Raw genomic sequence first — 27,738 nt, 5'->3', positions numbered from 1 at the left:
TCTCTGAGGTTGCCTTCATTTCTTTTAATTCTTTTTTCCTCTCTGCTTCATTTATTTCTACCATTCTGAGACAGAATATCTTTTTAAAGTTCTATCATATTTATATTCTCCTTTACAAAATTCCTTCATTTATGTATCTTAAGAATATATTATAATATTCAGTTCAGTTCAGTCTCTCAGTCATGTCTGACTCTCTGCAACCCCATGAACCGCAGCACGCCAGTCCTCCCTGTCTATCACCAACTGCTGGAGTACACCCAAACCTATGTCCATTGAGCCAGTGATGCCATCCAACCATCTCATCCTCTGTTGTCCCCTTCTCCTCCTTCCCTCAATCTTTGCCAGCATCAGGGTCTTTTCCAATGAGTCAACTCCTCACATCAGGTGGCCAAAGTATTGGAGTTTCAGGTTCAACACCGTCCTTCCAGTGAACACCCAGGACTGATCTCCTTTAGGATGGACTGGTTGGATCTCCTTGCAATCCAAGAAACTCTCAAGAGTCTTCTCCAACACCACAATTCAAAAGTATCAATTCTTCAGCACTCAGCTTTCTTCACAGTCCAACTCTCACATCCATACATGACCACTGGAAAAACCATAGCCTTGATATGCTGTCTAGGTTGGTCATAACTTTCCTTCCAAGGAATAAGCATCTTTTAATTTCATGGCTGTAATCACCATCTGGAGTGATTTTGGAGCTATAATATAGCTTACAAAATTTGAATATGCAAGAGTTTCTAAAAAAAGTTAAAATAAGTTGCCAAACCAGACAGAAACAAAAATATTGTTATGAAAAATTGTATTCTTTCTCAAATTATTTTCTTAATTAGTCATGTTCAGAAAAGAGAATTTTACTCCACACTGCTTGTGGAGTAGAAGTAGGCATAACCACTTGTGAAGTAATTGGACAATATCTAGTATATTAGTTTTACATTGCTGTGGAACAATTATCAGAAACGCAGTGTCTTAAAACACATTTATTATCTAACAGTTTCTGTGAGCTAGGGTTACAGGCACACTTGAACTGTTTCCTCTATTCAAGGTCTCACAAAGTTGCAATCAAGGTGTTATGTTGTCTTCTCCTCTGGAGGCTTGATTGGGAAAGAATCCACTTCTAAGCTCTTTCAGATTGTTGGCAGAATTCATTTCCTTGTGGCTGAAGTGTTGAGGCTTCTGACTGTTGCACCCAGGTTCTAGAAACCATCTACACTTCCCTGCCACTAGGCCCTCTCCATAGGCAGTTCATGAAAGCTTGAAACATGAAAGCTTGCTTCTTCAAAGGCCAGTAGCAGTGTGTCTAGCTCCAGTCAGCTAAGATAGTGACATATAATGCAATGTAATCATTTTTACCATATTCTATTGGCCAGAAGTAAGTCATAGGTCCTGCCCACACTCAAAGGGCAGGGCAAAAGCAAGGGGCAAAGACTATGGGGGCCATGTTAGAATTCTGCCTACCACATCTAGTAAAGTTTAAGATGCAGTGTCTTAGGATCTAGCATTTTCCCTGTACCCATGAAGATACATACAAGAACATTCATAACAGCATTGTTTGTAATAGCAAAACCATTGTTCTATAATGTAAACATAAAAAATTTTTAAATACAAAAAGATTTAGTCAGAGAGACATTAGCTAGCAAAACACTATGTATGGTACAATAACATTTTTGTAAAAGTAACATATTTATAGGAATTCTGCTTCAGCAATGGACTACTGTTATCTTGAACAAGTCTTCCCACCACTGATTACAGCTGGGCAAAATATAATAAACATTAAGGCACTGAGGAGCTTACCACAGCAGTGAGAACTTGTAGATCCAAGATCTGGAAGAAAGGAAAGGGAACCCATTAGAAGTGAGCATGATATTTGCCATTATCTTTCCACCTGAAGTTATTGCTAATTCTGAAAGCAGTGGCTGAAAAACTGTGTAGAGTTTTTGGCTGTCTCATGGGGTTGAAGAGCCTGAATCAAAACGAAGAGTGAAGTGAAAGTCACATTTGACTCTTTGTGACCCTGCAATTCTCCAAGCCAGAATACTGGAGTGGGTAGCCTTTCTGTTTTCCAGGGGATCTTCCCAACCCAGGGATTGAACTCAGGTCTCCCACATTGCAGGCAGATTCTTTACCAGCGGAGCCACCAGGGAAGCCCAAGAATACTGGAGTGGGTAGCCTATCCCTCCTTCAGCAGATCTTCCTGCCCCAGGAATCAAACAGGGGTCTCCTGCATTGCAGGAGGATTCTTTACCAACTGAGCTATCAGGGAAGCCCTGAAAAGGAAGAGTGGCCCTAGTAAATACTCCAGACTTTTGGTCAGGACCCTCATGGGATACCCTAACTAGGAGAAAGGGTGAACTGGAAAGAAACTAGTTTTCACAGACCCTAAACTCCAGCTCTGAATAATATTAATATTAGCTCCTGATTGGAATAAAGTGATCTGTCCTCAGCTCCGCTGTGGTGAGACATTTGTTATTGTTTAGTGGCTAAGTCGTGTCTGACTCTTTTGCAACCCCGTGGCCAAGTCTCTCTCTTAGAACACATTCCCTTTCACCAGGGCCCTTGATGGAACTCAACACATCCTAGAAAACACACCTTTAGTGGGAAATACTGATGTGGCAGAAAGACATCCAGGACAAATGAACACTGCATAGTATGGTCCTCTCTCCCGCTCTAATGTTACAGAGTTATCCCATTTCTTTCACCCTGCTTCTCCGTGTGTATTTTAGGTTGATTTGATAAACTGTTATATGTGAGACTTCATATTCTGTGACATCTGCTTGGCTGCTTTCAGTCTTTCTTTAGAAGCCACTGCTCAAGAAGAATCCCCCAAAGAGAATTCCGTCAAATTTAACAGTAATAATTATTTGCCCCAAATTTTCGTTGGAGAGCATTTGTTGAGAGTAAAGCCAGCATTCATGTTTCGTTTAATTCCTTAATGAATTCTGGTACTGCTCAGTGCATTACCAGGCAAAGAGGACGGGACAAAACCAAAAAGGATATACCCAGAAGTTTTCACAAACGTGCTGCACATGAACACCTTAGCCATGAGGCGCTGACTTATAACTCTTGTAAAAATCCCTCAGCCTTCATTCATTCCATTATTAATTCAATAAACGTGCATATAGACAGAGGTGAGCGAAGATCGACCCGCCGCCCTGGAAGAGCTTCGAAGACAAGATATAACTTTGCAATTCAGCCTAAGAACTACCGTTTCATTGTCACTCCAGCATGACTCTCCAACCCTTGTCATTAACTGCCAAACTTTTCGATCGGACCTTCTCCCGGACTCCGGACTTTCCACTGGTTCCCAGCTAACCGCCAGAGCCTCCAGAGAAAGAGTTGAAAGACTACATCTCCCGGCAGCCTCTGCAGCAGGGTGGTGGTGAGGCACGCGCAAGTGCGCGGCCCGGCCCCCGCGCGCAGGCGCACTGCGAACGCCGGCTGAGCTAGGTCTAGCTGTGCTGGGTGCGCGGCGGCGGAGGCGACGAGCAAGGCCTGGTGAGCGGCGCGGAGAGAGAGCCAACTCTTTCGAGGTTGTGTAGAAGACGCACGGCAGGCGAGCGAGCGAGGCGGAGGCTCATCCCAGAAGTGGCACCGGGATCGGTTGCCTTGAACCTGGTGAGTGCGGGGCTGTGGCGGCCCCCGACCCCCCCCTCCCGCCGGCGGATCCGGCAGTCCTCGGCGGGACCCGGGAGAGGCCCCGCGGCGAGGGCGGGCCGCCGACTGTGCTCGAGCTCGGGTTCCTGGGCCTGGGCACTCGCGGCGCGTCCGTGCGTCACGGCCCGGTTGTCCTAACGGCCGCGCGGCAGGCGGAGGGGACGGTGGGGGTGGGGAGCGCTGGTGTGTTCGCCATCGGGAACGCCGGTGGAGGCGAGGCGGGGCGGGGCGGGCTGGCGCGGCAGCCGGGCTGTTAGCGGCGCCGGGGACTGCGGGGCGCAGAGGCTGCGGGGCGGCGAGGAGGCAGCGCGGAGCCGAGGAGGCAGCGCGGAGCCAGCGCCGCGGCCCCACGCAGACGGGCGGGGGGGCGGGGGTGGGCTGCGCAGAGTGTGCGTGACTGAGGCAGGTGAGAGCAGGGGGTGGGGGTGTGGGTAAAAACCGTAACTGAGGCAGTAGGGAACGGTCAGGTCTCGGAAATTGACAAGTTACAGCCAGAGCCGGAGGTTTGGGGCGGGGTGGGGGGGCGGGGAAGTGGAGACGGGCGACTGCAGTTTACAGATGTCATAACAACATGGGCCTGAAGTGGCTGACAGGGGTGTGGTAATTATAGGAATGACAGAACTTAGTCTGCACACAGCGTGTGTCAGTGGTGATGCGAGGGAAGCTCAGAATGGGAGGAGAGAACTGAAGGATGACTGGAGTCCGGAAAGCCGTCATGAAGGAATATTTTCGGTTTGAATGGAAGTATTTAATGTTCCGCTTTTAAGCAAACGATGTCAAGATAATTGGATTTTTAAGGTTTAAATTCTGAATAAACAATTTGGAAGTAATTTTTTCTAAGCATACTATTAAATAACATTTCTAACTTTTTCAGTCCTCTTTTCCTTTAATAAACACTTCCTTAAAAACCTGTTTCTTAACAGTAGATGAGTAAGTGATTTTTCCCCCTTCGTGTTACTTCAGGGCTCATTGTTGACATTTTCCCCTTGTTCTTGCGTTTGTAATATTTTGAAAGTAATTCACAAGCTATTCCTCTTCCATTTTATTTTATTTATTTTTTTAGAAGTTTGAACTCAATTTTATTTTATTTTTAAACTTTACATAATTGTATTAGTTTTGCCAAATACCAAAATGAATCCGCCACAGGTATACATGTGTTCCCCATCCTGAACCCTCCTCCCTTCCCCCTCCCCATACCATCCCTCTGGGCCGTCCAGTGCACCAGCCCCAAGCATCCAGCATCGTGCATCGAACCTGGACTGGCAACTCGCTTCCTACATGATATTTTACATGTTTCAATGCCATTCTCCCAAATCTTCCCACCCTCTCCCTCTCCCACAGAGTCCATAAGACTGTTCTATACATCAGTGTCTCTTTTGCTGTCTCGTATACAGAGTTATTGTTACCATCTTTCTAAATTCCATATATATGCGTTAGTATACTGTATTTACCTCTTCCATTTTAAAGATTGAAGAGATGAAATTTCAACTTCAAAGGAAAGGAAGGATGAACTCCGTTGTACTTTTACTGAAATAATTTATTCTTTGATGGCACTGTTGTGTTTAACACCGGATTTTTAGTTGGAGAACTTGAGAGAAGTTAAAGGGGTAACTTTTAATGAGCTTTTTTCCAGATACTGTGCTGAATACTTTCTGTAGAGTAAAAGGTTTAATGCTTACAGAACTCTGAAGTGTCTTTTTTTTCCTTTTCTACAGATTAAAGCTTTGAGGGTTAGAGAAGTTAAGTAACTTGCCTAGGTGTTCCAGCTCTTGTTGGAATCAGAATCACTGCCATTTTAGGAATTATTTCTACTCTCCTTTCATACTTATTGGTTGTATTTTCTGTTTTTGGTCCATTCATATGCTTAGAGACTGGGGATGTGGATGTGATCAAGACATTGTTCCTGTCCTCATGGAATGTATAGTGTTGCAGAGAAGACTAACAGATAATGACTATAAATATTGACTGTGTAACATTTTATTGGTCATTATAATTGAGCGGGAGCTGTACTAAAAAGCAAAGGAAGTTCAAATGGAATCAAACGTAAGCCTTGAGTGTTTACAGTCTGGTAGAGAAGCAAAACATGCATTTTTGAAAACCTAGACTAAGCTAAATGATAGAAATTAACACTTCACCTGAAGTCAGTGTACTTGCATTATGTTACTTTAGATCCTTATAGAAATTCCTTCACAGAACTGTGAATTAATATTTTGTACTTTGACTTTTATCTAGGATTGGAACATGAGAAAAGGAACATGAAAAAACTCTTCCTTGCTACCCAAGACACTGTTTATAATTTATTTACTGATACTTATAAAGTATAAACCTTAAAGAGAAGTTCTTTTAAGCCCTCAGTGACAGGCCTTTTTGTTTTCTTTCTTTGCTTTAAAAAAAAAAAATTAAATGACTGCTTTTATTAGATCATTTCTATTTGTAAGCCATCCTGTTTCTCTTTATACTTTGGCTATTAGAAGGCTCAGGGCTGTGTTCAGCTTTGGTAATTTTCATAATTTTCCTTTGCTTTAGCTGTGTTATAAACTATACCAGATAGTCTGGAATTGCTGCTCTCAGTTGTTTCCTGGACTACTTGTTCTCTGTTGCTCTCAATTTTATTTTTACCTTTTCCCTCTCATTTGAGAGTAGGGTTTATTTATTTTATCTACAGTATGTTAGCATAATGTTTGTTGAATTAATGATAAAGTCTTGATGATTTATGAATTTAAGTCTGTCAGATTGTTTCCAGAAGTATGTATGCTTTGTATAAAATCAATTAAGACTTTTGGCCATGCAAGTAAAAGTGACTGACATAATGATAAAGATAATTCCCTGTTAACTCTCTTTAAGGTTTTTGTATTTTGCAGGGTATTCTGAATTCAGCCGTAATAATGGAAGAAAACATTGAAAATGGTAAACAATTCAATTAGCTGATTGGGGCTGATTTCACTCTATTCTTGCTGCAGTAAGCAGGAGGTGGCCCCAAGCCAGCTGGGAGCCAGATAGGACCTTCATTAGAAAATTTTTAAGTCTTTGCAGTGACAGAGCAGGGATGAAGACTGATGGAACATACAATTTTTTGTTTGTTTGTTTTTGAAGTTGATAATGCTCCTACACAACAGACCTTAGTGATAAAATGGTTCTGATCGAATGTATTAGACTAATTGGAACAGTGTTTGAAAGCAGGCAATAATCCAAAATGTGGATAATGAGGATAATCTCCTTCACATAATAAGAATATGCTGCACTTCATATACAAAGATAAGTCTGCTTACTCATCATGATTGATTTTTCAGTGTGAGGAGGGATATGTGCTGAGTTGTCCATGAGTCTTTGTATTCTGTGACCAGCAAGGCAGCTTGGGGTCAAAATGGGGGTTTTTAGCTAGGGAGCAGAAAGACAAGCAAAAGTTGCTCTAACATCTGTTGATGGGTCAAGTACTACATCAGGTGTTTTCACCTGATTATCCTTGCAAAACCACATTGAGAAGGTGGTTACATGTACAGGATGGTTAAGTAACTTGTCCTACTTCACGGAGTTAAGTGGTGGAGCTGGGATTCAATTACAGGGCTGTTTGTACTATGTTCTCATCAATTGTTAAAGCTTGATTTTGTTTTGGTTTGCAGTTCAGTCTTCTGCTCCTCAAACTAGATATAGTTTAACACCAAGAAATAATACTGTGAAGATCTAATTTACTAAAAGCTGAAAGGCCATTGGAATTCCTTGCTTTACTGGCAATAAAAATACAATTTTTAAATTAGAATAGTATCTGTAAAACAACCGTTCCCTGTCCCAGCCTTTACACTTTAGAGGCTACTTATTTATTTCTTTTAGCTGTTTCCTCTTTGATATTTATAAATAACTTGCTTCTATTGCTGTTTCTCGATACAGCAGTTTTAGACATTATCTATTGACTTTCCACATTTACACTTATCCTTTAAATATATTTATTTAGATGTTTATTAAGTCAGCGTTTAGTTATAACTATGTAAATAAGTATAGCAGGACCATGCAGTATATTATGATATCATTTATTCTTTTAACCAATATTTGTTTTTCCAGGAGTAATACCTATTTTCCCTTTTCTATTTTGAGACAGCTGTCCTAGAACCTTCTATCCTTTTAAAGCAATCTGGACTGATTACTTTCTAGGCTTATTGCACAGCTGTCACCCTGAAACTTCTCTTTATGTCACCTTAAAATTTTTGCTCTGATATTGGATCTCCTGTTTTCCATGTTTTTTTTTTTTTTTTCACTTCCAGAGAAAGGGTACCTGGGAAGCAAAAACTTTATGTTTTTAAGATCTTGCATGGCTGAAAAAAAATCTTTATTTTACCTGTACATTTCATCAATCATTTGTCTGAATATAAAAATCCAGGCTTAAAAAGTTTGGAAGTCATAGTTTCATTGTTTTCTGCATTCTAATGTTGCCATTGAAATCCATAGCCATTCTTACTCTTCATTTATATGTGACCTTCCCTGCCTTTTTCCCAATCTCCAGAAGCTTTTAGAGTTTTATTTTAAACCCCAGAAATTCCATGATGTGTCTAGATTTTTTTTTTTTTTTTTAAGGGCACTCAGTGGGTCCTTACAAGCTGGGGATTTGTGTCCTTTAGTTTTGGGAAATTTATTATTATTATTAGGGCTTTAGGTAAAAAGAGTTACGCTTAACTATGCTTCCCATTTTTGGACACCATCATCAGACTATAACAGTCCTCTTTCATTTCTGAGCCCTACTTCCATTACCTTTTCTAGTAGGTACCCACTGCATTATGGCTGATATATTCCTTGATTATATATGAATCATGAAATATGTATTGTGTTGTATGTATGTATATTTAGTTTTTGTATTGTGTTATGGGCCTTGTTTGGCTTCTTACTGTTTTTACTCAGCATTGTTTTGGAGACCTTTTTGTTTTGTGTGTACATATAATTCTGTATAATGTAGAATTCCATAATATGCACATACCACATTTTACTTCTCATTCCCTAATCACTGACACCTGAGTTGCCTTTCTGGCATCACAAGTACACTGTGGTAAATATACTCTTATTTGTACTTCCTTATGGATCTGTGTGAGAAGTTCTCTGGGATATATGGCCAGGAGTGGGATTCTTGGGTTATAGAATAGGAGGACTAGCTTATGTGCCTTCTGGCAGTGAGGAGGCTTCTTGTCTTCCCGTATCTTTGCCAGTATTTGGTTTTATCCAACTTCTTTCTTTTTGCAAATCAGGTATAAAATGATGTCTTGTTTTAATTTACATTCTCTGATAATTAATGAATTTGAGCATCTCATATCCATTCAGGTTTTCCCTTTTGTTGATTGTCTGTTTTGTCCTTTGTCTATCTTTCTTTTGGGTTTTCTTTTCTTTTTTGTTTTGGCTGCACCCTTCTATGCAGCTTGCAGAATCTTAGTTTTCCAAACAAGGATTAAACCCAGGCCAGGGCGTTGAAAGCCTAGAATCCTAACCATTAGGCCACCAGGGAACTCCCCTTCCTGTCTTTCTTTTTGGTTTGCAGGAGTTCCTTGTGGAGATTTATTGGTTATAGGATTGAAAAATACCTTCTCTTGGCCTGTCATTTTTCTGTTGGTTTTGTCCATGGTATCTTTTATTGAATGAATATTCTAAATTTGATGCATTGTTTCTTTGATAATCTCTTGCTTATTTGATTTTTTGTCTCTTGGGATTTGCTTTATTTGGGTATTAGAATTTTTTGGTCATTTAAAAAAAATTTTCTTTTCCTTCCTATTTTCCATCACTTAGTCTTTTTGTTGTGTTTCTTGAGAGATTTTTTTAAAATGTTACCTTCCAACCCTTCTATTGAATTTTAAATTCCTGTTCATATTTTAATTTCTTAGAGCTCGTTGTTATGATATCTTTCTATTTTTTGATAGATATGGGGCTTTCCAGGTGGCAGAGTGGTAAAGAATTTGCCTGCCAGTGCAGGAGATACAGGTTCAATCCCTGGGTCAGGAAGATCCCCTGGAGTAGGAAATGGCAACCCACTCCAGTATTCGTGCCTGGAAAATTTCACGGACACAGGTATCTGACTAGCTGCAGTCCATGGGATTGCGAAGAGTTGAACACGACTAGTGACTGAACACAGCACCTCATTCTACCTTTAGAAATGCCTGCGGGGGCCTCCTGTCTCTGAAACCTCCTGCTTATGGGCTGTATGAATCAGCTTCTTAGAGGTGCTTCAGTTCAGTTCAGTAGCTCAGTCATGTGACCCCATGGACTGGAGCACACCAGGCTTCCCTGTCCATCACCCAACTCCCAGAGCTTGCTCAAACTCGTCCATTGAGTCAGTGATGCCATCCAACCATCTCATCCTCTGTCGTCTCCTACTCCTCCTGCCCTCAATCTTGCCCAGCATCAGGGTCTTTTCCAGTGAGTTATTTTTTTGTATCAGGTGGCCAAAGTTATTGGAGCTTTAGCATCAGTCCTTCCAATGAATAATCAGAACTGATTTTCTTTAGGATTGACTGGTTTGATCTCCCTGCAGTCCAAGGGACTCTCAAGTCTTCTCCAACACCACAGTTGAAAAGTGTCAATTCTTCCATGGTCAGCTTTCTATATGGTCCAACTAGAACCATGACTAGAAAAAACCATAGCTTTGACTAGACGGACCTTTGTTGGCAAAGTAATGTCTCTGTTTTTTAATATGCTGTCTAGGTTGGTCATAGCTTTTCTTCCAAGGAGCAAGCATCTTTTAGTTTCATGGCTGCAGTCATCATCTGCAGTGATTTTGGAGTCCAAGAAAATCTGTCACTGTTTCCATTGTTTTCCCATCTATTTGCCATGAAGTGATGGGACTGGATGCCATGATCTTAGTTTTTTGAATGCTGAGTTTTCAGCCAGCTTTTTCACTCTCCTCTTTCACCTTCATCAAGAGGCTCTTTAGTTTCTCTTTGCTTTCTGCTATTAGGGTAGTGTCGTCTTCATATCTGACGTTATTGATACTTCTCCTGGCAATCTTTTTGATTCTAGCTTGTGCTTCTTCCAGCATAGCATTTCGCATGGTGTACTCTGCATATAAGTTAAATAAGTATATAGGCTTGACATACTCCTTTACCAATCTGTATACCAGTCCATTGTTCCATGTCTGATTCTAACTGTTGCTTCTTGGCCTGCATACAGATTTCTCAGGCGGCAGGTAAGGTGGTCTGGTATTCCCATATCTAAGAACTTTTTACAGTTTTCACAGTCAAAGGCTTTAGCGTAGTTAATAAAGCAGAAGTGGGTGTTTTTCTGGAACTCTCTTGCTTTTTCTATGATCCAGTGGATGTTGGCAATTTGATCTCTGGTTCCACTGCCTTTTCTGAATCCACCTTGAACATCTGAAAGTTCTTGGTTCATGTGCTGTTGAAGCCTATCTTGGACTGCAAAAGATCAGTTTTTATCCCCAAGAAAGGCAGTGCCAAAGAACGTTCAAACTACTGCACAGTTGCACTCATCTCACATGCTAGCAAAGTAATACAGGTGCTTAGGCTTCAGAATTCGCCACTTCACTAGTAAAATATTAGATCACCTGTTTTAAGGCTTCTAAAAAGTTTTTGACATCTCATCTGTGACCTTTGATGCTCTCTTTTTGTGTTCTATCTTTGTAGTTCATCCTTTTTAAAAAAAAGTTATTATTTTGGTATGGATGAGTCTACCAAATCTATCATTTTATTTCTTAAACTCTTTATCTTCTGGTCCCTTCATTCTCTCCATGGTATTTGAGTGTTGTATAATCAGTACTTTAGTGTTGAATAAAATTAAATTTCTGAGCATTAAGATGTTAATATGTTTTGGGAGGAAAGCACATACATCCTAAAGTGATAAATCTTAATTTAAATTTATGAGAACACTTTTAAGTGTATACATAGTAGATATATTAAAATCAGTAATGAATATGAATTGGATAAACACAAGTCCCCCCTGCTCCCATGAAGGAGTCCTTTATGCCTTTTTTGGGGAAAGATTTCTGTTAAAAAAAATCTAACTTATAAGGGAAGAGAAAGTTTTCACTGTTCATAAAGACCTGAAGTATTCAACCAGAGGGCTTCCCTGGTGTCTCAGATGGTAAAGAATTTGATGAAATAGCAACATGTTGATTAAGTTCTAGCCAAAAGTAAGGAAATTTAATGTTTTAGTTAGGCCGGGAAGCCTTATTGTAGTAAATTATATGTTTCCACCTTTACTTTTTGAAAGTTTTTCTTATTGTATAGTTAGTATATTACCTACTATAGAAAATTTGGAAGATAAAAGAATATTAATTTCCATTTAAGATTTTTATGTTATGAAATATTTTTAAAAATACAGAGAATGGTACAGATTGGGGTTTTGTTCCCACCACCCAGATTCTTCATGTGTTAATATTCTCTTTTTCTTATTTCCCAGTATATTATGATTATGTCTCATAGTCAAGCCCTCATTTTGGAATTTTTAGGTTTACAAGTTTTCAAGTATCAGTCATTCTGCTGTCATCATTCTTATATATAATATTGATTTTATTTCCTTTGGGTACATTCCAAAAGTGGAATTACTAAGTCTTGGGGTGTAAATTCCCAAAATCTTTGGTAAATATTTTCCTTTAAATGTTTGGATATTGAGAATGTCTTCATAGAGCCTTGCACAATGGGAACCCATAGATACTGGAAGGTCGAAGGTTATAGTAAACGTCTCAGTTAAAGAAGGTCTGAAGCTGAGACATGAAAGAAAGGATGGATTTCTATTAGATTAATAGGGTTGAAACTATAAGATGTAATCAAAGATAAGCAGCTAAGAATCGTATTTGTAGCATTGACTTCTCCCAGAAGAGACTTATTGCAGGGTTTTTTCAAAACTTGCCCCCATTGAACACAAGAATGTTGTCACTAAAATAAGATACTCTAATGATTTTACAGGGAAGATATGGGTAGGATATTTTAAATTTCATTTTTCTTTCCTAATTTTTATTAAAATATTTTTAAGGGACCTGTTACTACTTGACTCTAGAAGTGAAAATCACTCAGTTGTGTCCGACTCTTTGCAACTCCATGGACTATACAGTCCATGGAATTCTCCAGGCCAGAATACTGGAGTGAGTAGCCTTTCCCTTCTCCAAGGGGCCTTCCCAACCCAGGATTGAACCCAGGTCTCCAGCATTGCAGGTGGATTCTTTACCAGCTGAGCCACAAGGGAAACCCACTTGACTAGACATTGACAACAAATGAATAATAAATACTTACAAATGGGAGACCATATACTCTGGAATGCAAACTCACACCTCTCCATTCTCTAATGAAAAAATAGATTCCAAAAATATTCACCAATGAACTGAAAATTTTTTGTACTTAAGATTCATTTATGGTTAAATTTATAAATCTGCAACTTGTTTATTTTGTAGTCCTACTTTCTTATAGTTTTGGTTTTTTAATATTAAGTACATGTCATGTTTTCTTATAAAATTATGCTTTATTTATACAATGGAATTAAATATACTAACATTTTATAGTGTTGCACAAAGAATATTGTGAATTTTAAATATTTACAGTGGTTAGTATGTGTTTTGGAGAAGGCAATGGCACCCCACTCCAGTACTCTTGCCTGGCAAATCCCATGGATGGAGGAGCCTGGTAGGCTGCAGTCCATGGGGTCGCTAAGAGTCGGACACGACTGAGTGACTTCACTTTCACTTTTCACTTTCATGCATTGGAGAAGGAAATGGCAACCCACTCCAGTGTTCTTGCCTGGAGAATCCCAGGGACCGGGGAGCCTGGTGGGCTGCTGTCTATGGGGTCACACAGAGTCAGATACAATTGAAGTGACTTAGCAGCAGCATGTGTTTGGGATTTATTGACTGCTTGGATTGACTCAGGGTACTGAATATAGTGTATACCAATATAATAAAAATGTATCTACACCCAGTGTGTTTTGGGTATAGATTGGTGATGAAGAGTGGTGATGAAGAGTGGAAAAAATATTGAATGAATCAAGGCCAAAGGAACTTGTAGGACAAAGGAGTTCAGATTTGATCTAAGAAGTGCTAAAAACTCATTCTAGGTCCTTTAGTTCAGTTCAGTTAGTCGTGTCCGACTCGTTGCGACCCCATGAATCACAGCACGCCAGGCCTCCCTGTCCATCACCAACTCCCGGAATTCACCCAAACTCATGTCCATCAAGTCAGTGATGCCATCCAACCATCTCATCCTCTGTCATCCCCTTCTCCTGCCCCCAATCCCTCCCAGCATCAGAGTCTTTTCCAATGAGTCAGCTCTTCGCATGAGGTGGCCAAAATATTGGAGTTTCAGCTTCAGCATCAGTCCTTCCAATGAACACCCAGGACTGATCTCCTTTAGGATGGACTGGTTGGATCTCCTTGCAGTCCAAGGGGCTCTCGAGAGTCTTCTCCAACACCACAGTTCAAAAGCATCAATTCTTCGGCGCTCAGCTTTCTTCACAGTCCAACTCTCAGATCCATACATGAGCACAGGTTCTTAGACATTGAAATTATGCAGTGACAAAGTGTTAAGATTAATTTGAGAGCTGTGTGAAGGATGAATTAAAAAGCAAACAGTCTAAGGTTAAGGAAGGGTGGTTGAGAGCTGTTGCAGTTATGCAGCTGTACAAAATTGGACATGACTTAGCAACTGAACAACTACAAGTTATCTATCTGTATGATAGGCACCTAAATCAGACTGGTGGCAGTGAGAATAGATAGGAATAGATAAAATCAAACACTTTGGATGGAATAATAGGCAAATTTTGATTATTTTAACTAAATAGACATGAAGGGGAAATTGGTAGATTTCATTTTGAAAGAGTACATTTCTGTTTTACCACCAGTTTTGCATCTTGCTTTTAACTTTATTGCTTTTGGGGCTTTATTTTCCTAGAAAACAAGGAAAATTGGGCATAATGTCTTTAAAGGCTTCTGGTTCCTGAGAGAGTGCAAAGTTACTGACAATAACTTAAGTTTTTAAATTAGTCACTTAGGTGATAATATCCTAAAGATGTTTGCTTAGTATAAAGATAATTTTCTCATTCTATTACATGTTCATTTGATTAGAAATCTCTATAGAAATGATTTCACTTCTTTGTTACCTGAGCTTTCTTCAATCCAACTGCAGCTTACATTTCAGTTGTGTTTTGCATTGAAACGAAAAGAGTGTTAGTCGCTAAGTTGTGTCTGACTCTTTGAGACCCTATGGACTGTAGCCCACCAGGTTCCTCTGTCCATGGGATTTTCCAGGCAGGAATACTGGAGTGGGTTGCCCTTCCCTTCTCCAGGGGATCTTCCTGACCCAGGGATTGAACCCTGATCTCCTACATTGCAGGCAAATTCTTTATCCCCTGAGCCATAAGGGAGACAAAATTATTTTGCATCTGTTTCCAGTAAAACTTTTGCTCCCACTATGGAGATTTTCAGTTGCATGCAGATGCGTATCAGAATACACTTGGTAATTTTTGAAAGAAAGAACAGCAATAGAGACCTGGTGTTTGTCAGACCTGTTGCTTCAAATTTTTGAAAGGACAGTTGTGTCTGCTTTTCAAAAAACCTCCCACGCGGCAAATATAATCTCCTCATTCCCATGCTCAGAGAGAACTCAGTCTCATTTATTTCATTTGCAAAGAAATCCTTGATTTTTTTTTTTAAATGTTGACTATTAGAGCAATTTTAGGTTCCCAGCAGAATTGATTGGAAACTACTGAGTTCCCATCTACTGCCTACCCCATATACACACAGTGTCTGTTACCACTTACATTTTCACCAGAGTGGTACATTGGTTGTAATCTAGTGAACATTGATGCATCATTATCACCCAAAGCCAGTAGGCTACATTTAGGTTCATTCTTGGAGTTGTACACTCTGTGTGTGGGTTTTGACAAATGTAAAATGACATATATCAGCTGTTACAGTATCCAACAGAATAGTTTCACTGCCTCCAAAATCCTCTTGCACTCTGCTATTCATCCCTTAAACCCCTGGCAACTGCTGATCTTTTAAATAGTTTTTGCCTCTTTCAGAATGTCATAAAACTGGAATCATGTGGTGAATACAATATCCACCCAAAGAGGGAGGAGGGTATTTTATTAAATAATCAATCTCATGTATGGATACCGACATTTTTAAGAAAACTAATAATTATTAAGAATAATACACTGTGACCAAATGTGTTTATTCCAGGAGTCAACAATCATTGTTAAGAAATGTATTAATATCTCGTCATATTTAATGTGTCAGAGGAGATAAACAATGACCATTTTAATAACTGCCAAAAAGACATTTGATCTAATTCAACACACATTCAGGTTTTTAACTTTAATGAAATAGATATGGATGGTTGGTACTTAACATGTGATTTTTTAAAAACTATCTCTACTATGACACAACTGGAGCTATCATAAATTGCTGGTAGAAATGCATGATATAGCCACTGTAGAAAGCAGTTTGACAATTTCTTGTGAAGTTAAACTTATACTTAAAATGGTGGTGGTTTAGTCGCTAAGTCATGTACGACTATTGCAATCCCATGGACTGTAGCCTGCCAGGCTCCTGTCCATGGGATTTTCCAGGCAAGAATACTGGAGTGGGTTGCCATTTCCTTCTTTTTTTTTTTTTTTCCCCATTTTACAGCCAAGAAAACTATATTTCCTTCTCCAGTGGATCCGTATGACCCAGCAGTCTCACTCTTATGTTTTAACCAAGAACGATGAAATCACTGATCTAAGCAAAAGCTGTATATGAATGTTTATAGTAGTTTATTCATCATCACCCCAAACTGCAATCTAGATGTCCATCACTGGTGAATAGATAAGCATATTGTGAAATACAATGGAATATAATTCAGCAATACAATGAATCAGTTACTAATAGATACAACAATATGAAGGTAGCTCAAATTAGTTAATACTAAGTGAATGAAGCCACATGCAAAATGCTACATTTTGTATGGCTCCATTTATTTTACATTCTGGAAAATGAAAATTATAGGGACAGTTTGCTTGGGATTGGGGCAAGTGGATTTATTACTGAGGGACCTGACTGAAGTTTTTGTAGGTGCGAAAAATGTTCTCATCTTCATAGTCATGATGTTTACTTAAACAGCAAGTTTTACTGTGTGTAAATTTTGTTGCTGTTGTTCAGCTGCTCAGTCGTGGCTGACTCTCTCTGACTCCATGGACTGCAGCATGCCAGGCTTCCCTGTCCACTACCTCCAGGAGTTTGCTCAAACTCAGCGTCCATTGAGACTCAAGAGTCTTCTCCAATACCACAGTTTGAAAACATCAATTCTTCTATGCTCAGCCTTTATAGTCCAACTCTCATATCCATACATGACTACTGGAAAAACCACAGCTTTGACTATATGGACCTTTGTGGGCAAAGTAGTGTCTCTGCTTTTTAATATACTGTCTCAGTTTGTCATAGCTTTCCTTCTAAGGAGCAAGTGTGTTTTAATTTTGTGGCTGCAGTCACCATCTGCAGTGATTTTGGAGCCCAAGAAAATAAAGTCTTTCACTGTTTTTCCATTGTTTTCCCCATCTATGTGCCATGAAGTGATGGGACCAGATGCCATGATCTTAGTTTTTTGAATGTTGAGTTTTAAGCCAGCTTTTTCACTCTCCTCTTTCACCTTCATCAAGAGGCTCTTTAGTCCTCTTCGCTTTCTGCCATAACGGTGGTGTCATGTGCATGTCTGAGGTTATTGATGTTGCTCCCGGCAGTCTTGATTCTAGCTTGTGTTTCATCCAGTCCAGTATTTTGCATGATGTTCCCTGCATATAAGTTAAATAAACAAAAAAATACATCCTTGATGTACTCCTTTCCCAGTCTGTTGTTCCCTGTCCTGTTCTAACTGTTGCTTCTTGACCTGCATACAGGTTTCTCAGGAGGCAGGTAAGGTGGTCTGGTATTCCCATCTCTCTAAGAATTCTCCAGTTTGTATGTAAATTATACCCCAATAAACATAAGCTTTAAAAAAAAAAAACCCAAAAAACAGTGTCAAGAATGTCATCTGAAAGTATCAGAAACAGAATTCAGTAGCTGATTTAATTCAGTGGCTGGCTTTAAAAAATGAACATATAATAATGAGTAATTTTCCTATAAACAAACAATGACCAATTAGGATATAATGGAAGGAAACATTACTTTTATCATTGTAACAAAAGAGCTAAGTGGAAATACATAATTTCTGACCAAACAGATACAGTATTGTAAATGTGTTTCCTTAATCTATGAATTGAATGCTGTCTGAATATCAAAGGATTGTTTTCCCCCTCTTAAGACAGAGAAGATTATCTGAACCAAAGATTCTCAATATTTTGGTGTGTCAGATTTACATGGACTGAGGATGCTGAAAAACTTTTATATTATTGTCTATCTGTTAATATTTATTGTTTTAGAAATAAAGATTACATTTTAAAACATAAGAATATACAACAAACATTCCTTTAGGCACCAGACTGCTGATGCCATCTCATCACCATACCTCTGAATAACTTGTGAGTGAAAGTGAAAAAAGCATATAACTGAGAGTATTATGGAACTAGTGTTCATGAGAAACATTTTTTTTTCACATGTTATACTGTCAGATATGGAAAATTTTGAATCAGCCTTGGGTAAGTGATGGTGGTGGGGAACTGTTGCACTCATTCACTGGTACGTTGGTGCAGTATTTTAGAGGGAACTTTGACAGTATTAAAATTTTAAATGAACATATTTTTAACCTTGAGATTCCATTGTTTTTATTTCATTTATGGCTATAATTACAAATACATGAGAGAGAATATTGGTTACAGCATTGTTTGTAATAGAAAATTGAAGTGAAGTGAAAGTTGCTCACAGTTGTGTCCTACTTTTTGCAACTCTATGGACTATACAGTCGATGGAGTTCTCCAGGCCAGAATACTGGAGTGGGTAGCTGTTCCCTTCTCCAGGGGATCTTCCCAACCCAGAGATTGAACCCAGGTCTCCCACATTGCAGGTGGATTCTTAACCAGCTGTGCCACAAGGGAAGCCCAAGAATACTGGAGTGGGTAGCCTATCCCTTCTCCAGCAGATATTCCCAACCCAGAAATCTAACCGGAGTCTCCTGCATTGCAGGAGGATTCTTTACCAACTGAGCTATCAGGGAAGCCCCAATGGAAAGTTGAAGTCAGGCTTAATTGTCAGTGATGTGTCTGGTCTAGTTATTATGCTATAAAAATTACTCTGTTGTTAAAAATGATAAAACTCTCTAGGAAAGTTGAAAGTTGACACAGAGTGCAAAACTGGGTATAGAATTGCTCTGTCAGTATACAGTAATAACTGAAAGGGTATGTATGTGTTTGTATAACCAATTCTTAAAAAGATATATGGAAAACTTGATAGTGGCTACCTTTAGAAACAGTGAGGGAGATACACTTTCATTTTTCTTTTTATACCCTTTCATAGTGTTTGGATTTCTTTCTTCTTCTTCTTTTTTTTAATGCTTTGAAATTCAAAGACACAGGTGCAGTATATGAATGGTAGAAATTATCAGAATGTTGGAGTCATTTGTGAGTTCTTTGATACCAAAATTTAACCAAAGAAGTAATAAAGAAAAAACCAAGAGGCCTTTGCATTTCTCATGTGTACTTACTTCTTTTAAAGAACAGTTGCTCTAATGAAACATGACTTAACTACTATTCTTATCAGTTCTTTCTAAGGTTGTTCTTTCTAAGGTCTCCACCTTTGTGGGTCTTTGTCTTTTAGCTCCTGTAGTCCTATCTATGCCTCACAGCCTTCCTGAAACACCATCTTGTCTATGAAGCCACCCCTGATCAGTTTAGTCAGATGAGATCTTTTTTTGAACATTTAGAGCTATTTATAGCCATTTCATTACACAAATATCAGGTGTGATCTATATATGGGCCAGACAATCGAAGTATGCTTTCATATGTTACTTCTCTTCACCTTATGAAGTATGATCTCCATAGTGCTAATAAGAAAACCCAGATTCACAGAATTTTAGTATCTTCTCTACATCTTGGTGCTTAGAAGTAAGTTTGAAAGTAGGGCTTCAGTGCCAGACCTCTTCTCTGGACTTGCTTCTTATGTCACTTTAATAAAAAGCAAGTGAATAATTAAGTTTTGTGTGACCATTTCTTTCCTCTTTAGAATTTTTCTAGCTTAAAATTTTTTTGAAATAATTTAAATCTTATAGATGAAATGTACAAAGCCCACCTGTTTACCTTTCATCCACCTTCCCCAGTTGTTCAGTTCACCTTCTGCTCCATTTATGTTATCATTTTTTCTCTCTCTGTATGTGTATGCTGTGTTCCCAACTTTGCCTTTCCTTAATTGCTTGCCCTTCCAGCTCCATGTTGAATCTAGGCTTCTAGTTATTTAAATCTAATTCATTTTGCTTGTAAACTTTATCCGGATCTTGCCATGTTTCTATACTACTATATCTTTAACCTGAAACTTCTGATTTTTTAATATGGATATCATTGCAGCACTGTTGATATTATGCTGTCCTGTGATATTTCAGAACCAAAATGCTACTTGCCTTAAGAATGAACACCATTAGTTATGATTCCTTCAGAATTATTTGCAAATTCTCATCTGCATTGCACCAGTCTTTCAGTCTATCTGACAGAATACCATTGGGTATATGTATTAGTCTGCTTGGGCTGCCATTAAAAAAGTACCACAGATTGGGTGATTTAAACAACAGAAATTTATTTTCTCACAGTTCTGGAGGCTACATGTCTAGGATCAAGGTTCCAACAGGGTTGGCTTCTGGTAAGGCCTCTTTTCCTGACTTGCAGATGGTCACCTTCTGTCTCTTTGCTCATATAACTTCTTGTCTGAGCATGGGGCAGTGGGTGTAGGTAGAGGTCTCTGGTGTCTCTTGCTCTGGTAAGAACACCTACACTATTGGATTAAGGCCCCGTCCTTATGACCTTATTTGACCTTAATTATCTGTGAGCCTCCTGAATCCTTCCCTATAAAGGATGAGAATAATAATTCTTGCCCTGTACGCTTTTTTGTTTTTTAAAGAGATTCAAGTAAAATAGGTGATGTGACATAGGACACTATCAATCAGTGATTCTCAAACCAGGCTTGCATCAAAATCATCTTAAAAATAACTGTTTCTTTGACTTTTAAGTCTGATAGCATAAGAACTCTGCAGACCTGGTCACTAGAACAACAGAGGAAAACTATTAAAAAGCAACTTCTTAGAGATTTGGAAATAGGTCCTAGGGCATACAGTGAATGGGCAACTTCTGCTGGAAGGAATGTTTTCTTCCTAGGAGAAGCAGGATATCAGGATTTCTCATCCTACCCCCAGATGCCTGCTCTTGAGGGTAAGTTTTGGGCAAATGTGTTGCAGAAGTAGGGGGCTACCTTCTGTCTAGCCCCTACTTGTGGAATAAAGGGTTACCTTGGTAACAGAGCTGCTAGGGAATAGATTACCTTTTCTGTAGGTTGTAAAGTGGTAGCTCTATGTCAGGAGAGACAATCTCTGTTTGCTACCTGTCCCCCACCAAATACTCAATTCTTAAATGGGTGTCACTCCAAAAAATGTGCTGTTGTCCACATCCTCATCTTGAGAGCCTCTATTCAGAGATTTTGCTTGGGGATAGGTTGGAGGAGAAGGGGACCACAGACGATGAGGTGGTTGAATGGCATTACTAACTCAATGGACATGAGTTTGAGTAAACTCCAGGAGTTGGTGATGGACAGGGAGGCCTGGTGTGCTGCAGTCCATGGGGTTGCAGAGTCAGATATGACTGAGTGAACTGAACTGAGAGAAGCAGGTCATAAAACATAGCTCTTAATCTCTGCCTCAAGGAACTGACTTCATTTGCAGTAGAGCTGGAGAAGTTCAAACCTAAGAGTACTTTCACAAACAGTGGAGATTGTTTGTGAAAACTGCCTCCCAAAGGCAGTTGGGACGTTTATAGATTCAAGAAGATACAAACTAAACTTCAGGCCATTGAGTTTGCCAGCAAGAACCTGGGATAAGAGACAGCTGGAAGGGGCCTTTCTGGAGACAGTGAATGTCAAACACTGACTTGAAACTACTCCTTCAAAGGAGCCTGAATCTGACTGGATTCCTCTGTAGCACAATTTGTGCCTGAAGCTGTTGTTTAAAAACAGTAGAGTGATCAGCTGGCAATTAGTGGAGGTTAATATCTGGGAGTAGTCACAGAAAGAGTCCTGACAAATTACTGTTAGGGCAAGATGACTTTGGGCATATCTAGGCTATTTCCCTACTGAGGATCAACGTCAGAGGTTTAACATTCCAAGCGGCTGGGTGTGTGTGGTGGGAAAGTGGACTTCTTTAAAATAAAACAGCAAATTGCTAAACAAGTAAGCAGATAAAAATATAAAACCTCATAGATGGAGGAGTGTACTCAGAGTTGCCACATAGTATTATAAAAGATGGTGAGTTCCCAGTAAAAAGGTAAAAGATGTGCAAACAAAAACAAAGCCCAGGAAAATATGGCTGATACACTGGGAAAAACAGACAATAGAAACTGCCTGTGAGAAAAGATGTTGGATTTAATAGAAATAGGCTTTGAAGTTATCATTGTAAATGTATTCAAATAATCAAAGGAAACCTTCATCAAAAAAGTCAAATATGATGACAACCTGTGTCAAATAGATACTAACAATCAAGGGACAGAAATTCTGAAGAAGAACAAAGTGGAAATTCTGGAGTTGAACAGTACTATAACTATGAAAAGTTAGGGGGCTCAATAGTAAGATTTGAACTGGTGGAAAGATAGAATTAGTGAACTGGGAATAGATCTATAGAAATCCAAAGAAAGGAGAGGAAAAAAATGAATAAAATTGAAAAGCACCTCAGAGGAATGTGGGGCACCATTAACTGCATCACAGCGTACATAGAGTACAAGAAGAAAAGGGGAGAAAAAAAGTGGAAAAGTATTCATGGAGATAATGGTTGAAAACATCTCAAATTTATAGAAAAAGAGTGACCTACATATACATCGAAAGAGCCCAAAGAACTTCAAGTAGGATCAATGTAAGAAAATCTGCAAATGGACCTGTCAGTGTGACTGTTGAAAATAAGAAAAGGAGAGGAAAACAGCCAATTATTTACTTAGAAGAACCCTGATTTAAAAAAAAAAAAAAATAGCTGACTTCTCATCAGAAACAAAGTCCAGAAGGTGGTAGAGTAATAGACAAATACTGTTAACCCCAATTTTTTTATATCTTGCAAAGCTGTCTTTTAAAAATGAAGGTATGATACTTTCCAGATACACCTTCTGAGAGACTTTGCTACTGACACACTTAACTTGCAAGATGGCTACAGGACGTTCTTTAGGCTGAAAGCAAGTGATTGTAGGTGGTAGTTGTGGTCTGCATGAACAAAGAGCACCAGTAAAGGTAATTATGTAATTTTAATGGGAAATAGATGGGGAAACAGTGGAAACAGTGCCAGACTTTATTTTTGGGGGCTCCAAAATCACTGCAGATGGTGACTGCAGCCATGAAATTAAAAGATGCTTACTCCTTGGAAGGAAAGTTATGACCAACCTAGATAGCATATTCAAAAGCAGAGACATTGCTTTGCCAACAAAGGTCCATCTAGTCAAGGCTATGGTTTTTCCTGTGGTCATGTATGGATGTGAGAGTTGGACTGTGAAGAAGGCTGAGTGCCGAAGAATGGATGCTTTTGAACTGTGGTGTTGGAGAAGACTCTTGAGAGTCCCTTGGACTGCAAGGAGATCCAACCAGTCCATTCTGAAGGGGATCAGCCCTGGGATTTCTTTGGAAGGAATGATGCTAAAGCTGAAACTCCAGTACTTTGGCCACCTCATGTGAAGAGTTGACTCATTGAAAAAAGACTCTGATGCTGGGAGGGATTGGGGGCAGGAGGGGAAGGGGACGACAGAGAATGAGATGGCTGGATGGCATCACTGACTCGATGGACATGAGTCTGAGTGAACTCTGGGAGTTGGTGATGGACAGGGAGGCCTGGCGTGCTGCGATTCATGGGGTCGCAAAGAGTCGGACACGACTGAGCGACTGAACTGAACTGAACTGAAAAGAGAGTGTAAAAGCACATATTTTTTCCTTCCCTTTTCTTAAAACTGATTTTAAAAGCAGGTGTGTAAAATGTGTGTACAGTAAATCCCCTACATACAAATGAGTTCTGTTCTGATAAGTCCAATTTGTTCATAAGTCCAACAAAGTTAGTCTAGGTACACAATTAACACAACCATCTTTATATCAACAGTACTATACTGTAATACGTTTATAATACTTTTCATAAAAATAATACATGAAAAACAAAAAAAATGAACATTTTTAATCTTCAGTACAGTACCTTGAAAAGTACAATAATAAAGTGCAACAGCTGGCATACGGGCTGGCACTGAGGGAACAGGAAAGAAGAGTTGCTGACTAGAGTAGGGAGAGGAGGTGGGAAATGGTAGAGCTGAAGGATCGTCAGCAGTAGGAGATGGAAAGCATGCTGCAGTTTTACTCACGCCTGACATTGATGGCACAGGTTCTGGTTCCTTGCTGGATTCCATTCAGTCTACCTTCTTAAAAAATTATCCAGTCATGTCTGGATAGTAGCTCTGTTCTTCTTGTCGTAGGTGACACAGTATCACTGGATTGCATTCTGAACAGCTGTTGCAACCTTCATATGTACTGTTCTACATTCGTGTCCTTGCCTCAAAACCTTAACAGTGCTTTCTCAAATAAAGAAAATCCCCTTGCAGTTTCCTGCATTGTGAATCTCTTCAGTTCTTAAGTTACTTCCTCTGCTCTCTCAGTTATTTTCACTTTTGTTTCTATCATTATTGCTTGGTACTTAGTTTCTTAGCAGTACCAGCTTATGTCACTGCTGCTTTTACATTTGCTTCTGGACATCCTGGGCTTGAAATAAAGATACTAAGAAGAATGAGTGCCAAAGAATTGATGTTTTTGAATTGTGGTGCTAGAGAAGACTCTTGAGAATCTCTTGGACAACAGGAAGATCAGACTAGTAAATCCTTAAGGAAATCAGCCCTTAATGTTCATTGGAAAGACTGATGCTGAAGCTCTAATACTTTGGCCACCTGATGCAAAGAGCCAGCTCTTTGGAAGATAGAATCTTGAGTCTGGTGCCTTAGACCACTTGGCCATCCTGACATGACACTGAGCCAGCTTTTTGGAAAAGACCCTGATACTGGGAAAGATTGAGGGCAGGAGGAGAAGGGGATGACAGAGGACGAGATGTTTGGATGGCATCACTGACTCAATCGATGTGAGTTTGAGCAAATTCCAGGAGGCAGTAAAGGAAAGGGAAGCTTGGCATGCTGTAGGCGATGAGGTCCCATAGAGTTGGAGATGACTTAGCGACTGAACAACAACAATGTACAGTACATCTGAACAACAGCAACGTACAGTACAGTACAGTGAAGTACATACACAGAAGCACAACCATTTATAACAGATGCACACATGTGACAGTGTACACCAGAACGTGAACTAACTTACATGATTGGACATGTGAATACATGTTTGCAGCTTGTAACTTCATGTGTAGGGGCCTTAATGTAATGTATTCTTGGGCCTGTAGAAATGTAATATATTTGAAATGTATCTGCTAATAACAGCTCAGAGTAGGTGAGTGGGAACAAACCTATGTTAAGCTAAGGAAATAACATAGATGATAAAGTAGTAATAACTGTTGTTGGGTTTGTAACATTATATAACAACAGTATGATAAAATGGGAAAAGGGATAGAATTATATAACATAATGTTTCTATATGTCCTTGGAATTTAAAGAGTGTTAAGTCTGAAGCTGATTCTGAGAAGTGAAAGTGTATGGAAAGCCCTTGAGCAACTCTTAGGGGGAAAAAACAAAAAAATACAGTGAAAAATCACTATAGAAATTTTTAAGTGCTTCATTAAAAAATACTACAAAAGAAAGCAGTAATAGAGGAACAAAAGACATGAGACAGAAAATAAAAAATGAAAAAGCAGTCATCACGCCAACTGTATCAGTAATAACACTAAATATGAATTGATTAAACAGTTTAATTAGAAATGCAGAAATTGTCAGACTGTATCCAACTATATACTGTCTATAAGAAACATACGTTATTTACCTTATATTATGTTTTGGCTGCATCGTGGCACATGGGATCTTAGTTCCTTAACTGGAGATGGAACCCATGCTCCCTACAATGGAAGTGTGGAGTCCTAACCACTGAACTGCTAGGGAAATCCCTGAGACATATTTTAAGTTCAAACATACGGATACATCAAAGGTGTAAGTATGGAAAAAAATAGGAAGAAGCTGGAGTGGCTATACTAATAACAGAATAGATTTTAAAACAAAGAATGAACACGTGTACACCCGTGAGTGGCTATACTAATAACAGAATAGATTTTAAAACAAAGAATGAACACGTGTACACCCGTGGTGGATTCATGTTGATGTATGGCAAAACCAATACAATGCTGTAATTAGCCTCCAATTAAATAAATTTATAGTAAAAAAAACAATGTTACTAGAGATAAAGAGAGACACTTTATGGTGATAAAAGGGTCAATCCACTAGATAGGTCAAAGTTATTATATGTACCTAATAATAGCATCAAAATACATGAAGCAAAAACACAGAAAAGAAAGGAAATAGTTCAACAACAGTGGTTGGGAGACTTCAATTACTGTACTTTCAATAATGGACAGAACCACTTAGCATAAGGTCAGCAAAGAAACAACACTATATATGGACATGAGAGGGGTGGAGAGGGTGAGATGTATGGGAAAAGTAACATGGAGACTTACATTACCATATGTACAATAGATGGTCAACGAGAGTTTGCCATATGGCTCAGGAAACTCAAACGGGCTCTGAATCAACCTAGATGGGTGGGATGGGGAGGGAGATGGGAGGGAGGTTCAGAAGGGAGGGAATATATGTATACCTATGGCTGATTCATGTTGAAGTTTGACAGAAAACAACAAAATTCTGTAAAACAATTATCCTTCAATGCTGCTGCTGCTGCTAAGTCGCTTCAGTCATGTCCGACTCTGTGCGACCCCATAGACGGCAACCCACCAGGCTCCCCCGTCCCTTGGATTCTCCAAGCAAGAACACTGGAGTGGGTTGCCATTTCCTTCTCCAGTGCATGAAAGTAAAGAGTGAAAGTGAAATCGCTAGTCATATCCAACTGTTAGCGACCCCATGGACTGCAGCCTACCAGGCTCCTCTGTCCATGGGATTTGCCAGGCAAGAGTACTGGAGTGGGGTGCCATTGCCTTCTCCATATCCTTCAATAAATAAATTAAAAAAATAAACAACACTATAAACCAACTAGACCCAGCAGATGTGTATAGAACACATCACCACCTAGCAACAGCAGAACATATATATTCTTCTCTAGTGCGTGTGGGACATATTTTAGGACACACCACGTGCTAGGCCCCAAGACAAACCTGACACATTTAAAAGGATTGAAATAGTACAAAGGATGTTCTCTGACCACCGTGAAAAGAAATTAGAAATGAAAGCAGAAAGGAATTTGGGGAACTCTTAAATATGTGGAAGTTAAGGAACATGTTCCTAAATAGTCTGTGGGTCAAAGAAGAAAAAGAAAGGAAAATCAGCAAATACTTTTAAGATAAATGAAAATGAAGTTAGCACCTGAGAAAACTTAGGGACTACAACTAAAGCAGTGCTTAGAGGGAAATTTCTAGCAATAAATGCCTAAATTAAGAAAGAGGAAAGATATCAAATCAATAACCTAACCTTCTTTAGTAAGTCACTGGAAAAAGAAGAGCAAAATAGAAGGATGGAAGTAGTAAAAAGGTAAAAATTAATGAGCTGGAATATAGAAAAACAGTAGAGAAAATTAAGGAAGCCAAAAACTGGTTCTTTGAGAAGACCAACAAAATTGAGAAACCTTAGCTAGGTTGAGAAAGAAAACTCAAATTACTAGAGTCAGAGATGAAAGAAGGAACATAACTAAAAATAAGAGGATGATAAAGGAATCTTATGAACAGCTGGTACCAGGGTTACATGCATTTGTGCATGCTTAGTGGTGTCTGACTCTTGGTGACCCCATGGACTGTACCCCATCAGGCTCCTGTGTCCATGAAATTTTCCAGCAAGAATACTGAAGTG

At 39.2% G+C, this 27,738-nt stretch overlaps 1 protein-coding gene across 1 annotated transcript in view; it reads left to right on the top strand.

Moving 5' to 3' along the window:
* The first annotated feature begins 3,452 nt into the window (after nucleotides 1–3,452).
* Nucleotides 3,453–27,738, top strand: part of KPNA1 (karyopherin subunit alpha 1) — a 71,456-nt gene continuing 47,170 nt past the window's right edge. Inside the window, exon 1 of the mRNA XM_005893417.3 lies at nucleotides 3,453–3,612. The gene's annotated coding sequence lies outside the window, so the exon portion shown is untranslated. The remainder of the gene's footprint in view (nucleotides 3,613–27,738) is intronic.

This window comes from Bos mutus, chromosome 1 (genome assembly GCF_027580195.1).
Source record: "Bos mutus isolate GX-2022 chromosome 1, NWIPB_WYAK_1.1, whole genome shotgun sequence".
Classification (NCBI taxonomy): domain Eukaryota; kingdom Metazoa; phylum Chordata; class Mammalia; order Artiodactyla; family Bovidae; genus Bos; species Bos mutus.
The sequence above is the reverse complement of the archived record's forward strand: the minus strand, read 5'-3'. Positions and strand labels throughout refer to the sequence as shown.